Source organism: Diospyros lotus, chromosome 7 (genome assembly GCF_014633365.1).
Source record: "Diospyros lotus cultivar Yz01 chromosome 7, ASM1463336v1, whole genome shotgun sequence".
NCBI lineage: Eukaryota > Viridiplantae > Streptophyta > Magnoliopsida > Ericales > Ebenaceae > Diospyros > Diospyros lotus.
In genome coordinates, this window is record NC_068344.1 from 11,903,362 (window position 1) to 11,919,127 (window position 15,766).

General features: G+C 42.9%; 1 non-coding gene across 1 annotated transcript; it reads right to left on the reverse strand.

Moving 5' to 3' along the window:
* Window positions 1–6,627: 6,627 nt before the first annotated feature.
* On the reverse strand, window positions 6,628–6,732 carry LOC127807053 (small nucleolar RNA R71). The gene has a single exon (XR_008024593.1). It is a non-coding gene; the product is annotated as a small nucleolar RNA R71 (small nucleolar RNA).
* Window positions 6,733–15,766: the final 9,034 nt, after the last annotated feature.

A 15,766-nucleotide genomic window follows, 5' to 3' on the forward strand; every position in this document is an offset into this window, starting at 1 on the left:
CCACGGTTGGTTTCTCCGCGAGCCACCATTGCAGCCGGCCTCACCGTGCGCTGCCATCACCGCCATGGCCGAACCAGCTTCTGATGCTGCCACTGCAATCGCCATCGGCAACCCTTCACGCTACCACGGACATCACGTCTCGCACACACGGCCTCTGACGTCGCTTCCTTTGCTGCTGCTGCTACGCCCGCAACCGGCCTTGGCCACTATAACTAGCTTTCAGCATCGGCCATGGCAGCGGCTGCCATGGCCGATTGGCCCTCTCTCTCTTAGACTCTCTCTCTCTCTCTCCCTCTCCCCCGCGGGCTCACTCTCACGCTCTTGCGATCTCTCTTTCTACTCTCCATCTTTCCATCGGCTCTCTGTTTTCAAAATACAGAGACAATGAGGGGGGGAAAGAGCACTGTTGCAAGCTTGGACAGCAAGCTTGCACGCGCCTATATATATATATATCTATATATAATTCACATATAAACACCACTATTTTTCATTAATTGCACTTGAGATTCTGTTAATTCCATTTAGGAATTTTGTTAATATCATTTGGGCCCTCCAAGCCTAATTTAATTACATCAAAGCCACACAACAACTTAATTTCTCGAAATTAATTGTCAGCGATTACTCGATACTAACGATTTCATCCCCGCACCTACGTGGGACCTCAATTCGACTCGAAAACACTTAAGGATTGCCTTACTCAGAAAACCGAACCACCCCTAGGGTCCCCTCAGCTTCCAGAAGGCCCCTTATGACCATTCGGTATTGGTACCCACTCGGGCTTATACAGAATTTATTCCGAAAATTATTCCCGGTCGGACCGTTTCTAGCGTCACTATCCTCATCTCGAGAAGCTCACCAGTCTCTTGCCATTTTCCTTGGACATCCAAGTCCCGGGGCACTCCCGGCCGCTAATTCGGCAATTTTATTAACTAATTTCTTGAAACCGACTCTTGAGCTTCATGGACCACCCGAGATCCTGTCCAAAAGAATCAAAATCATTTATTTTCAATACCATGTAATACCGGGTGTTACACACTCACCCTCCATAGAGCCCCTAGTAGCTCCCCAGCACAAGCTGTTGGAGAGCGACATCGTGGTCAATGTTGGAACTGACACATCCGCAAGTCACACCTTAGCGATATAGATCCGCGCAAGTAAAGGCATGAGCAAGAACTACAGAGTGAGGCCCCAAAAATGCGATAACACCAACGTGATGGTCACAGATGCCAAGGAACTTAAAATCCCAAGGAAGGCAGAAAGGTGAAGGCGACTGAGGGTGAACTTCTCAAAGCTAAGGAGTAAATCCACCCTCGTATCGCGACCACCCAAAATCGTTAACCCGCATATTGCAAACACCCAAAACCATGAATCACAGCTAACTTCGGCCATCAACGCATCACCTGAATTGGCAACATCGCCGCCGGAGACATTACCACAGACCGGTAGAACCTCGGCTTGGTCCAACATTATCAACCATCAAACCCCAAGATATCTAGTGAAAAGAAGGACACCCAGGCACCAAATGAAGGATACATGAAAGGAAGAAAGAAAAAACCCCTTTTTTATAGGCGTAATGAGGAACACCTAACATCATCTACCTCGCCTATGATAACGCCGCCTATCCCAACATTAATGCCCCCACATTCACCAGCAGAAGGGCCACCATCAAAATAGGGTCACATACCCAAGCAGTTACTACCCCGCCCTAGGGAGCCGGTGTACCTCCAAGGAAAGCGCCCCCTCACCTCCTAAACGCACCCTCTAGGAAAGCAAAGCGTCCTACACCACCGAACATTGTTTTAGCTATAGCCACGCGCCCCAGACTTCATGTCACACACATTCTCAAAACACGGAGCCTGGACTGCTGCACTTGGGCATCCCAAGAAAAACTGAGGATAAGACAAGGTCACCTCACACCCCACTAACCTGTGGGTACAAATCAACCTCGGTGCCCCAATCCGGGGCCTATAGCGATAAAAAAGAAAAGCAAGGCGAAAAGAAAGAAGTGCAAATCGAGCCATATTTAGAAATATCTCTTTTTATTTAAACAAAAGGGTCAGGGTCACAATGTCAACCATTTACATAGAATGAAAAGGCATCTTCTGCTAGAAAGGCATCTCCTTGGCCTCCGGTGGGGAGGAGGTGCCAGCGACAACTATAGAAATCGATTGGGCATGAATGAGACCCTTCAGCTTCGCAGCAGTAGCTTCTATCTTCCACCGTCAAACTCGATGCCCTTTACCCTGAAACATAAGATCCCAATAAGAGCCATCAATTAACAAAAAGAAAAACATAGATACACAGTGACAACATACCCATATACATGGACAGAGCCTAAGGATCCCCCTTCCCCAAACTCCACGAGCTTTAAAGATTCAAGCTGGGAGAGAACATAAAGGCATTCGTTAGGGCTTGGCTCCCCAGATCGAGACTTCTATATTCTACCTCCATAAAAGGATTTGGCTCCGGCTGCCAGAACAAGGGGTATTTCTCCTTACCTCCCTCGTCCAAGAAAAAACTAAGCTCTTTCTCATTCGAGCCTACCTTGAAAAAGCCATCCTTAAAATGTTTGGGAGACGTGGTAAAGGCCTTCAGCACTGATTTCCTCGTACGTCTAGTCAGAGAAATCCAACCACCCCGGTAGACCCCTTTCTAGTGATAGTAGTGGAAGAGGACCACCTTGGTAGGTTTGCAGCCGAGAAACTCGACTGGCACTTTGAAGCCACGGATAAAGCCCCAATTGTTTGGGTGCAACTATGTCGGGGCAACATTCATCGCCTCCAAAACCAAACCCTAAAACTTGATCAGAGGAAGTCGTACCCGTAGCCTCATAAACAACACCTCGTACATATACAAAAACCCAGAATCCGGGGCTAAATGACAAACACACTCCTCTCTGCCATAGAGGCGGTTAGCAAACTTTTCCTCCCGAGTCTTTCTTTCCGCATCCTTCCCCTTCCCGCTCCAAGAGGCAATCTTCTCTCTCACCAGCCCCCAAAGATGAATCGGTAGAAAACTTCGACACAATCCAAGCAACCTCCTCGTTTACCCAATCATACGCGCGAATAAATCTCGAAGTGAAGATCACCATTGACAAGCAGACTAGCAAGCCACACTTGACTCAATCAAACGTCAAAAATAAGGATAAGATGACTGATTCAAGAGCGAACATAAGGGTTATGCACGCATAAGGGCGATGCATATAAATAGGCATCGCATGAGGCGCCCAACGGATGATCGATAGCCAATGAGGTCCCGCAATGCGTCCCACAATGAGCTCCTTAACGGGCCTGCCCCCCTCAGGCGGGGGGCCACTACATGCCTATAGGCGATGCCTCACACCCTCAGATAGACGCCTTGATTCCCGGAACTCACATATCCTCACACAATCAAATAAAGGCACTAAAACAGAAACCCAAAAATCAAACCACTGAATCCCTCGAAGGAATGATAGCTCGGCCCTTCCCTACAGATTTAAACCCTGGGCATGTGATAGCATGCATATTTATACCATATTTTGGCATTTCACCTCATTCTTATTAGGCCATTTGAAGCAATTTTTGCTGATATTTCATTGTTTCTATTTTATTATGCTTCAAATTGTCCTTACCTCTACTCTATGAATCCAGGCTTTAGGGATTATTGGATGGGCTAGAGCTTTGGCTCAACTAAAGGAGCTTGGGCCTACTAAAGGAGCTTGGGCCTACTTTCAAGGAGCTTGGGCCTACAATCAAAGGAGCAGACTTGGTCTCACTTGTTTTCTGTTGGGCTAGGCCCAACCCTAGCCTCCCTAGCCTTTCCTTTCTTGGCCATGTATTTAAGGCCTCTTAGCATTAATTTTCAGAGGATGATCATATAGATAGAGAGGAGAACATAGAGAGGATTCTGCCCGTTTTTGTTGTTGTAGCACTTTCCTGTTTTATTTACATCTTTTGTTCCATTTTGTTTTCCTTTCTGTAATGATAGGCTAGAACACTTTGTAACCGGTTGTGTGTCTTGAATCCATGTGGAATTTGAGTCCCGGATGAGCTACAAGAATCTGGTTTGTTGTTTGTTTCTTATTCATTTCTATTTGGTTTAGTTTGAGCAGATTTGTGAATGCATGGAGTTCATGGCAGGTTTGTATGAACTTGCATGGTTTCACTTTCTGTTAAATGCTTAAGAGAACAGAATGTTATAGCCGGTTGGTATAACATCTCGGAAATGAATATTGTGTGCTTGAACGGTTGTTCTTGCATAGGTCCGGATAGGTTGAATAGAGAGTGAATGGTTGCATTTTGTTTGCAAGAGATTTCTGCATTCATTTTGTTATTTCCAATCATTCTAATCCTTGGACGGTTGTTGGGGATGCTTTGAGTTTGTTTTCCGGAGATCAAAGCATCTAGCAAACCAAGATATATAGAGTGGACAAGGAAGATTTCACATGGGAGACAAATACACAGCCGGTTGCACTCCTCTTATTGATTTTTCATCCATCTTCATCTTTCTGTTTTGCCAATTAGTTTTCTGTCAAAACCCCCCCCAAACAAACTGTTATTGGTTATGTTGGTTCTCCTTTGTTGGTAGAAGAAAGTGAGGCTCCTTGTGAGAGATGACCTAGGGTGCACTTTGCTGCAAACTAGAGAAGAGATGCAAACATAGATCTCTATTTCTGGAGCGGTTCGATAGCCGGCCAGAAATTTGGCGCCGTTGCCGGGGAGCCAAGTTTTTTTCTTCTAAAAACATAGAGGACCGACCCTATTTTATGTTTGTTTTGTTTTCTTGTTTGAGTGTTTTTGTTTGTTTTGTGTTCTTGGTGAAAAGGCTATCAGTTGTTGAGAAGGTTATCAGTTTGGTGTTCTTGGTGAAAAGTTATTCTGTTCTTGAGATAAACTGATAGCAAGCAGCAACAGAGAAGCCTCATTTGCCTTTTCGATCTTCTTTTTGTTTGTGTGTATTTCCTTTTATGTTTTCTCATTTTTGGAATCATTTTTGAACCAAGAAGTGGCTGTTGGAGAGGGCTGCACAACCTGAACAACTGAAAAAGCAACCCTGCAGCAACTGAAAAAGCAAAGCACCTGCAGTCCTTCTCTGATTTTTCAGTATCACACCTTGTTTGTGTCCTTCTCTTCTCTGGTCTTCATGTGCTCTGATAGGCTCTGAAAAGCAAGCTCACACAGCAAGTAGACAAGCCTGCAGCAGATCAGGAGAGCATAACCATTTTTAGAATGCTCTGAATCCTACTTTTCTGCCTCTGACAGCAGATCACCTGACCAAGAGGATATTCCATTTTTCTTTCTCACATTTTTCTTTTATTTTCTCTTTTAACACTCCATTCAACGTTGTCTTTACCTTCCACACTAATCTCCCTTTTTGTTTGGCAGATAGGAATCAGCAGCTGCAACCAAAAGAAAGCAACCAGCAGCAGCCTTCCATTCAGCAGCGGTTTTGACAACCTTCATGACAGATAGCATTATTTAAGGATTGAGCTCGAGATACCGGTGCTATCCTCTTCCTTTCTCATCCCTACTTGATATTCTTTCAAGTCCATATGCTTTCCTTGATGTTTTATTGCATATAGAGTGGTTTCTAAGGCAAAATAGGAGTAGGTTTTGAGGGAAAAAAATCAGTTTCCCGGTTACTGTTCATAGCTTTTCACTTGTTCCGATTGAGCTGATTTTTGGTGTCCAAAGAAATGGGGGTGTGGGGATCAATAGTCACAGCTTGGCCGTGAGAAGAGCCTTTTTTGGCCAAATTCCAACGTTTAGACCACTTTTTGGGCCATTTTGTGTTTCTCAGTGGCTAATTTGGTGTGGTTTTTAGTGTTTTTAGGTCCCTCAGTGTTTTTGTGTTGAAATTTTGTGAAAAATTGCATAAAAAAATCGTCTAAGGGCTTATTGTTTGACCTGTTTTTGTGTTTGTGGTTTTTAGTGTTTTTGTTTTTGCTTGTGTGTTTTTTGTTTGTGTTTCTGTGTTCTTGGTATGCATAGGCCATTTTGTGTGCTGTTTTTGTGCTGATCTCTAGTGCATGACCAGGTCATCTAAGAAAACATTACTTGACTTGGATCTTGAATTAGAGAACACTCTTAGAAGGCAAGCTAGAGAGCTTAAGTCTCGGGATAGGATTGACCCTAATAGTGTGTCTAACACTTCATCTGAACCTATTCCAGCATTCATCAATATGGCAGATAATGGTAATGGAGATAATGCAAACAATGCAAATAATGGAAATAATGGTAATGGCAATAATGGAAATCATGGAAATAATGCAAATCATGGTCATTTGGATGGTAGAACTATTAGAGAGCTGGCTGCACCTGATGTGCATTACCAGCCCCTATGTATTCAATACCCACAGCTAGATGCCAACTTCGAACTTAAGTCTGGACTGATCCATTTGTTGCCCAAGTTTCATGGCCTTGCAGGAGAGGATCCACACAAGCATCTGAAAGAGTTTCATGTGGTTTGCTCAACCATGCGGCCACAAGGAGTAGATGAAGAGCAGATCAAGCTGAGAGCCTTCCCATTCTCACTTGATGGATCAGCCAAAGATTGGCTCTACTACCTGCCACCAGCTGCTATCACCAGCTGGGATGGATTGAAGAGGATCTTCCTGGAAAAATTCTTTCCAGCCTCCAGAACAGCATCAATAAGGAAGGAAATTTGTGGTATAAGGCAGATGAGTGGTGAGACTCTACATGAGTATTGGGAGAGGTTCAAGAAGTTGTGTTCCAGCTGCCCTCACCATCAGATAAGTGACCAACTCCTAATTCAATATCTCTATGAAGGTTTAATCCCCATGGACAGGTACTTGGTAGATGCTGCAAGTGGAGGAGCCTTGGCAGAGAAGACCCCAGCAGCTGCACAAGAACTGATATCAAAGATGGCACAAAATGCCCAGCAGTTTGGCACCAGAATTAACACTCCTACAAAAGCCATAAATGAAGTCAATGTGGCTGCCACTATGGACCAGCAAAGGATGGAAAACAAGCTTGAGGAATTGGCTTCCATGGTCAGGCAGTTGGCATTAGAGAGAAAGCAACAGCAGCTTTGTGGCATTTGCTCCTTGCCATCCCATACAACAGACCAATGCCCACAGTTGCAAGAAAATAATGAGACATGTGCAGGCATTTTTCCTGGAAGACCATTCCAGCACCAGCAGCATAGCCAACCACAACCTTCCAATAGGTATGACCCATACTCAGCCACCTACAATCCAGGTTGGAGAGACCATCCGAACCTCAGATATGGCAACCCTTCCAATCAACATGTGCACCAACAGCAGCCATACCAGAATCAACCATTTCAGCAGAGGTTCCATCCTTCAAGCAACCATGCTCCACCACCAAGGCAGAATCAAGCCATGCAACAAGCACCACCATTACCCAAGTCAGAACCTACCTTAGATGATCTTGTCAAACAACTAGCAGCCAATACACTCCAATTCCAACAGAAAACAGAAACCACCATTCAAAATTTGGAGACCCAAATAGGCCAGCTAGCCACAAACATCAATGAGTTAAGGAGTCAAGGTTCGGGGCAGCTTCCTTCACAACCAGTTGCCAATCCAAGGGGTAATGTTAGTGCCATCATGCTTCGAAGTGGAAAAGAAGTGATCACCCCAACCCCTCCACCATCATCAAACATGGAGCAACATGTAGAGGAGCAGAATGTAGAGGGTAGCAAAGAGCAGCAACCTTCCTCAGTCCAAGAAGCCAAGCAGCCAAACTCCAGCTATCAAGAACAAGGAGAGTCTTCCAACATCCAGCCCCTACCATTCCCACATCGAGCAACACAAAACAAGAAAAGAGCAGAAGCCGAAGTGGATAAAGAGATTCTGGAAACATTCCAGAAAGTTGAAGTCAACATTCCCCTCCTTGAAGCCATTAGACAGATCCCCAAGTATGCAAAATTTCTCAAGGATTTGTGTACTCACAAGAGGAAGCTTATGGGGAATGAGAAGATCAACCTTGGGAGAAATGTCTCTGCCCTTATCCAACCTGCCATGCCAGCAAAGTGTAAAGATCCAGGGATGTTCTCCATTCCTTGTACTATAGGAGACATGCAATTTAGCAATGCTTTACTAGATTTAGGTGCATCCATTAATGTCATGCCTAACTCTATTTATGCTTCATTGCAGTGTGGTCCTTTGAAGCCAACAGGAGTGGTTGTCCAACTAGCCAATAGAAGTACTGCACACCCCACTGGAGTCCTAGAAGATGTGCTGGTTAAGGTTAAGGATTTAATCTTTCCAGCAGACTTTTATGTTTTGAATATGGAAGATAACAGCACACTTGAGCATGCACCCTTGATCCTAGGGAGACCATTCTTAAAAACTGCTAGAACTATTATCAATGTGCATGAGGGTACACTTTCCATGGAATTTGCTGGTAACACAATTAACTTCAAGATACTTGATGCCATGAAATTCCCTGCCGAGGATCATTCCACTTTTCAAGTAAATAGAGTTGACCTGTTAGTGAATGAAGCATGTTCTGAGTCTTCTGATTTAATTGATGAATTCCCCACTGTGCATGAGTTCCCATATACGATTAATTGCACTAATTGTAGTGATGAAGAGAGTCAATGTGCTGCATGCTTAGAGATTGCTGAATTTTTGCATAGACATGAGTCTGATTTTGATGCTAACATTTCCCAAGTGGGAGATAGTGCTGCTAACCTTGTTGAGCAGGTTGATAGTGCCTTGGAGTTAGAGTTCCAGTCAAATAGGTCAGCCCCCTCTTTGCAGCAGCCACCCACCATTCAGTGCAAGCCTTTGCCTCAGCACCTCAAGTATGCATTCTTGGAGAAAGATGAGAAGCTGCCAGTCATCATTGCAAACAACTTGCAGCCTGACCAAGAGAGAAAGTTGCTGGATGTGCTGAAAAATAATAAGAAAGCAATTGGGTGGACTTTAGCGGACATAACTGGAATCAGCCCATCTGTTTGCATGCACCGTATCTTATTGGAGGAAGGAGCAAAACCAGCAAGGCAGCCTCAAAGAAGACTTAACCCAACCATCCTTGATGTGGTAAAACAGGAGGTAAGTAAATTACTTGCAGCCGGTATTATTTACCCTATTTCTGACAGCAAGTGGGTGAGTCCCGTGCAGGTTGTTCCAAAAAAGACGGGCATCACGGTGGTCCCAAATGAGCACAATGAGCTCATCCCCATGAGAGTGCAGAACAGTTGGAGAGTCTGCATTGATTATAGAAAGCTGAACCAAGCAACCAGAAAAGATCATTTCCCCCTCCCATTCATTGATCAGATGTTGGAGAGGTTGGCTGGTAAGTCACACTATTGTTTCCTTGACGGTTTTTCCGGGTACTTTCAGATTTGCATAGCCCCAGAGGATCAAGAGAAGACCACCTTCACCTGCCCCTTTGGCACATTCGCTTATAGAAGAATGCCTTTCGGTCTATGTAATGCTCCAGGTACCTTTCAGCGATGCATGGTAAGTATATTTTCAGATTTTATAGAGCATTGCATGGAAGTGTTTATGGATGATTTTTCAGTTTATGGTACTTCTTTTGATGATTGCTTGGTTAGCTTGGGTAGAGTCCTAGAGAGATGCATTGAAAAGAACCTTGTTTTAAATTTCGAAAAATGTCATTTCATGGTAGAACAAGGAATTGTTTTAGGGCATGTTCTATCTAAGAAGGGTATAGAAGTGGATCGGTCTAAGGTTGATGTTATTGCTTCATTGCCTTACCCCACCTCTGTGAAGGAGGTGCGTTCTTTCCTTGGCCATGCAGGATTTTACAGGAGATTCATCAAGGATTTCAGCAAGATTGCACTTCCACTTTCCCACCTTCTCCAGAAAGAAGTGACCTTCCACTTTGATGAGCAGTGCAAGCGAGCATTCGAGGAACTGAAGAGTCGATTGATTTCTCCACCCATCATACAGCCACCCGACTGGGAGTTGCCCTTCGAGCTGATGTGCGACGCCTCCAACTTTGCAGTGGGCGCCGTCCTTTCACAGCGTGTGGAGAAGAAGTCACATGTCATTGCCTATGCCTCGCGCACCTTGGATGCTGCTCAAGCAAACTACACCACGACTGAGAAGGAGCTTTTAGCTATTGTGTTTGCTTTAGATAAATTTCGCTCCTATCTTCTGGGTTCTAATGTTGTCGTGTTTTCTGACCATGCAGCCTTGAAATACCTATTGAAGAAGCCCGATGCTAAGCCCAGGTTGATACGGTGGATGCTCCTACTTCAAGAGTTCAATGTGGAGATAAAAGATAAGAGTGGGGCCGAGAACCTAGTAGCTGATCATTTGAGCAGGGTCCCTCCTTCTTCAGATTCCACAGTCATGGACTCCCAGCCTATCAGGGATGATTTCCCAGATGAGTTATTATACCACATTCATGGTGTTGAGCCCTGGTATGCTGATTTAGTCAATTATTTAGTTGCTTCTGAATTACCTGCATATTTTAAGAAGGAACAGCTAAATAAATTTAAGAGTCAGGCTCGGTATTATGTGTGGGATGATCCCTATCTGTGGCGCATGTGTAGTGACCAGGTCATTAGGAGATGTGTTCCTAACCATGAGTTTGCATCTGTCTTAAATTTTTGTCACACACTTGCATGTGGTGGTCACTTTGGTCCCCAACGTACAGCTAGGAAAGTCCTAGATTCTGGATTATATTGGCCTTCTCTCTTTAAGGATTCATATGAGTTCTGTCAGAATTGCACACGTTGCCAACACACAGGCACTATATCACGTAGGAATGAAATGCCTCAACAACCCTTATTGTTTTGTGAAATCTTCGATGTTTGGGGTATTAACTTCATGGGTCCATTTCCTGTGTCATTTGGTTATGTGTACATTCTGTTAGCTGTGGATTATGTTTCAAAGTGGGTGGAAGCTAAAGCCACCAGGACTGATGATGCTTCTGTGGTTGCAGATTTTGTTCGTTCTAACATCTTTTGTAGGTTTGGCATACCCAGGGCCATCATCAGTGACCAAGGATCCCACTTTTGCAATAGAAAGATGGACACCCTACTTCGTAAGTATGGGGTAATACACAAAGTGGCGACTCCTTATCATCCACAGACTAATGGGCAAGCTGAAGTCTCAAATAGGGAGATCAAGCAGATTTTGGAGAAGACTGTCCAGCCCAATAGGAAAGACTGGAGCACGAGATTAGAAGATGCACTTTGGGCCTACCGCACGGCCTACAAAACCCCCATCGGCATGTCCCCTTATAGGTTGGTTTTTGGAAAAGCGTGTCACTTGCCGGTGGAGGTGGAGCATAAGGCATATTGGGCGGTGAAGCAATGCAATATGGACATCAGTCAATCGGGGTCCCAAAGAAAGCTCCAACTTCAAGAGCTTGAGGAGATTAGGATGGACGCATATGAGAACTCACGCATCTACAAGGAGAAGACCAAGGCTGTGCATGACAAGCTTATTGTGAAGAAGACATTCGAAGTTGGCCAGAAAGTTCTGCTATACAATTCCCGTCTCAAGTTGATGCCCGGTAAGTTACGTTCTCGTTGGACTGGTCCTTTCATAGTTATTCATGTTTTTCCCTTTGGTGCAGTTGCAATCAAGGACGAGTCCAATGCAAAGCAATTCACAGTGAACGGGCAGCGGCTTAAGCCATTCTACGAGAGCTTTCAGGAGCATATTGTGGAGGAGCTGCATCTCCTCAACGCCACCTACATTTGATACATCAGGCTGTTTCTCTCTCCCTAGTATTTTACATTTACTTGTCTTATTCTTGATTGGAATTGCATGTTTACATTGAGGGCAATGTAAAGTCTAAGTGTGGGGGGAGGCAGCATTCTTATTTTGGGAATTGCATGTTTACATTTAGTTGAGTTTGTTTTGCGTGGAAATGCAAGTTAAGCAATTAAGTCTAAAAGAACCCATCATGATTAGAACTTCAATCTTATCTTCCTTAATTTCGAGTGACTTGGCAATGAGTTTGATTTGATAGATTGATTGGGTAGTCTACAGCCGTGAGGATTTTGAGCCTATTGTCTTTCTTGTGTGTGCATTCACCTATCATGATCTCCACTCTAGAACTTGTTTTGATTCTTGGTTGAGGCTATATTTGTTCATGCATGACTCAAACATGATTAAGGCATTCTTTCTTGTCCCCATTTAGCCATTTTGTTATACAAAAAAAAAAAAAAAAAAAAATCAATCAATCCCTTTCGCTTGCCACTTAGAGCCATCAGTTTTACCCTTCATTCTCATACACCCTTTTTGGACCTTCCAACCTTAGGAAGAGGAATAGTAAGTGCATTCTAGTGAGAGAGATTGAATTCATCGAGCAAGTCATAAGGCCAAAGGCCATTTGCATCCATGAAAAAGAAAAAGAAAAGCAAGAAAAGGATAGAAGGGTGAGAAGGAGCGTAAAACGCACTCACCTCTTTCGAAAAAAAAAAAAAAAAAAAAAATTGATGAAAAAAAAAGAAAGCAAGTTGAGACAGAGCGTAAAACGCACTCAACCGAATAAAGATGCAATGTTCTTCATAATGCTTGGAAATTCTATCTCTTGATCTTAGAGTTGCATGAAATGTTTTCTCGACCTAAGGCATGTTTTCCTTCATTGTTGTCTTTCCATTTCTTTCTTCCCCACATTACAACCCTGAATAAGTCCTTTTGATTTGTGGCATGCATTTGACATGGATAGTGGAGATTGAGAAGATAAACAAGCTTATGGTAGTGGAATTGTGATTGGGTGAATTTGAGCGAAACAGTCACCACCACCTCTTGAGAGATTTTTGAGCATACACTTGTCCTGTGAGAGGCTTCTACTTTTGATTTGTCTTATTGGATGAATTGCCATGTCACTTGTTTTCTTGGAAGTAGAGGAAAGATGATCTTTGAATGATGAATTCTTGAAGACTTGCCTACCTTGCATCTAATTTGTGTTTTTCCACATTTCTATTCTTGAGTCATAGAGTCTAGTGTTTTGCCCAGGAGTGCAAAAGTCTAAGTATGGGGGAATTGATAGCATGCATATTTATACCATATTTTGGCATTTCACCTCATTCTTATTAGGCCATTTGAAGCAATTTTTGCTGATATTTCATTGTTTCTATTTTATTATGCTTCAAATTGTCCTTACACTATTTTCTATCTTACCTCTACTCTATGAATCCAGGCTTTAGGGATTATTGGATGGGCTAGAGCTTTGGCTCAACTAAAGGAGCTTGGGCCTACTAAAGGAGCTTGGGCCTACTTTCAAGGAGCTTGGGCCTACAATCAAAGGAGCAGACTTGGTCTCACTTGTTTTCTGTTGGGCTAGGCCCAACCCTAGCCTCCCTAGCCTTTCCTTTCTTGGCCATGTATTTAAGGCCTCTTAGCATTAATTTTCAGAGGATGATCATATAGATAGAGAGGAGAACATAGAGAGGATTCTGCCCGTTTTTGTTGTTGTAGCACTTTCCTGTTTTATTTACATCTTTTGTTCCATTTTGTTTTCCTTTCTGTAATGATAGGCTAGAACACTTTGTAACCGGTTGTGTGTCTTGAATCCATGTGGAATTTGAGTCCCGGATGAGCTACAAGAATCTGGTTTGTTGTTTGTTTCTTATTCATTTCTATTTGGTTTAGTTTGAGCAGATTTGTGAATGCATGGAGTTCATGGCAGGTTTGTATGAACTTGCATGGTTTCACTTTCTGTTAAATGCTTAAGAGAACAGAATGTTATAGCCGGTTGGTATAACATCTCGGAAATGAATATTGTGTGCTTGAACGGTTGTTCTTGCATAGGTCCGGATAGGTTGAATAGAGAGTGAATGGTTGCATTTTGTTTGCAAGAGATTTCTGCATTCATTTTGTTATTTCCAATCATTCTAATCCTTGGACGGTTGTTGGGGATGCTTTGAGTTTGTTTTCCGGAGATCAAAGCATCTAGCAAACAAAGATATATAGAGTGGACAAGGAAGATTTCACATGGGAGACAAATACACAGCCGGTTGCACTCCTCTTATTGATTTTTCATCCATCTTCATCTTTCTGTTTTGCCAATTAGTTTTCTGTCAAAACCCCCCCCAAACAAACTGTTATTGGTTATGTTGGTTCTCCTTTGTTGGTAGAAGAAAGTGAGGCTCCTTGTGAGAGATGACCTAGGGTGCACTTTGCTGCAAACTAGAGAAGAGATGCAAACATAGATCTCTATTTCTGGAGCGGTTCGATAGCCGGCCAGCATGACAAGCCTATCAAGGCACCAAAACTGTAGGGGTCAATCAAGATACGCACAGAAAGAAGGATAGAAACAAAACATCACAGTAGGAAAAGAGAGGCAATGTGTAACGACCCGATCATGGTCTAAAAAAATAAATAAATATTTTGGTATTTTGGGTATTAATTCCATGTGGATGAAATTATAGTGTGTTTATGAAAATAGATGTTTTATGTAGTGTGAGTTAATATATATATATATATGTGAAATTGTGATGATTTAAGAAGAGGAAAAGAGGAAGGGACAAAAAGGGAAATGTGTATAAGAGAGTAAGGGAAAAATGGGAAAGAGGGGATATTATAAAAGAGAAAACAGAGAGAGTGAAACCATTCACTCTTCTCTTCCTCTCGTTTCTTTCTTCTTCTTTCTCTCTTCCCTCCCAATCTCTTCTTCTTACTCTTGGAGCTTCAAGAGTGGATTTGGTAGTCAAGATTAAGAGCTTTTGGCAAGGTTTTTGAGGCTCAACACCTTCTTCTCCAAAGGATCTTCCATTTGAGCAAGGTAAGTTCCTCTCTTTTCTTCTTCATCCTATCCATTGGACTTGATGTGTGGAAGATGTAGCACCCTTTGGGATGAGGGATAATGGTGTGATTGGAGTTTGATGGAGTATTGGAAGGTTTGGGGTGGGTTTGAAGAGTTTTGGGGCATCTGTGAGTGGTTTCTGGGTGTCTCCCATTGCCAGGTTTCAAAACATGTCATGTAGGTTTCAAAATATAACTCTCTGTTTTCAATGTTTTGAAACATTTCATGTAAGTTTAGAAACATAAGTCTCTATTTTCTAGGTTTTGAAACATGTTTCGTAGGTTTCGAAACTTGGGGTTAGCCTGCGCACCCTATATAGTTTTAGCCATAACTTTTTGTATAGACATCTGATTGACAAACTGTTTAAAGCGTTGTAAACTAGAATTGATAGGATTTGTTTTGGTATAAGTTTTAGATCATTTGGATAATATTTGTGTGGTCTAACCTCGATTTCAAAGCAGAGCTAGTTATTTTCAAGCAAAATTTGGGAGTTTGTTGAGGTGCTTATGCATGGGGAACCTTGGGATGAAATGAATGTATTAAAGCATGTTAGAGTGGGATTATATCATGGAAATATCTATGGCTAAGATGGGGGTATCAATGCTTTGTAAATGCATTATTCCATATGGTCGACAATAAGGGTGCATGGTACATGACGGCATACATGTGTGCATTTTAAACTATTTTATATGGCATTAAATGTGCATGTGAATAAGGATATCCTCATAATGCTGGCAGGTTTAAGTCTGGCCATGGGGGCTTAGGCCCATAATGTCGCCTGGTGTTAAACCAGTGTGTGGGTGGATAACAATCCACAAGAGTATGGAATGCCGTCTGGTTTGAACTAGAGCGTGGGTGGACGAATATCCACATCATTTATGCATCTTGCATGGGTTTACTTATACATTGACATAGAGCATGGAATCGGGAATGATGATTAATAAGTGGTTATGGTGAAAACTTCTCGACCTAATCTTATTTACCTTGTTTCCATTGTTAGTCCCTCGTGGTAAGGGAGTTTCTTATGTTTGCGGTTGAGATATCATGTTTTTCTTATCTTG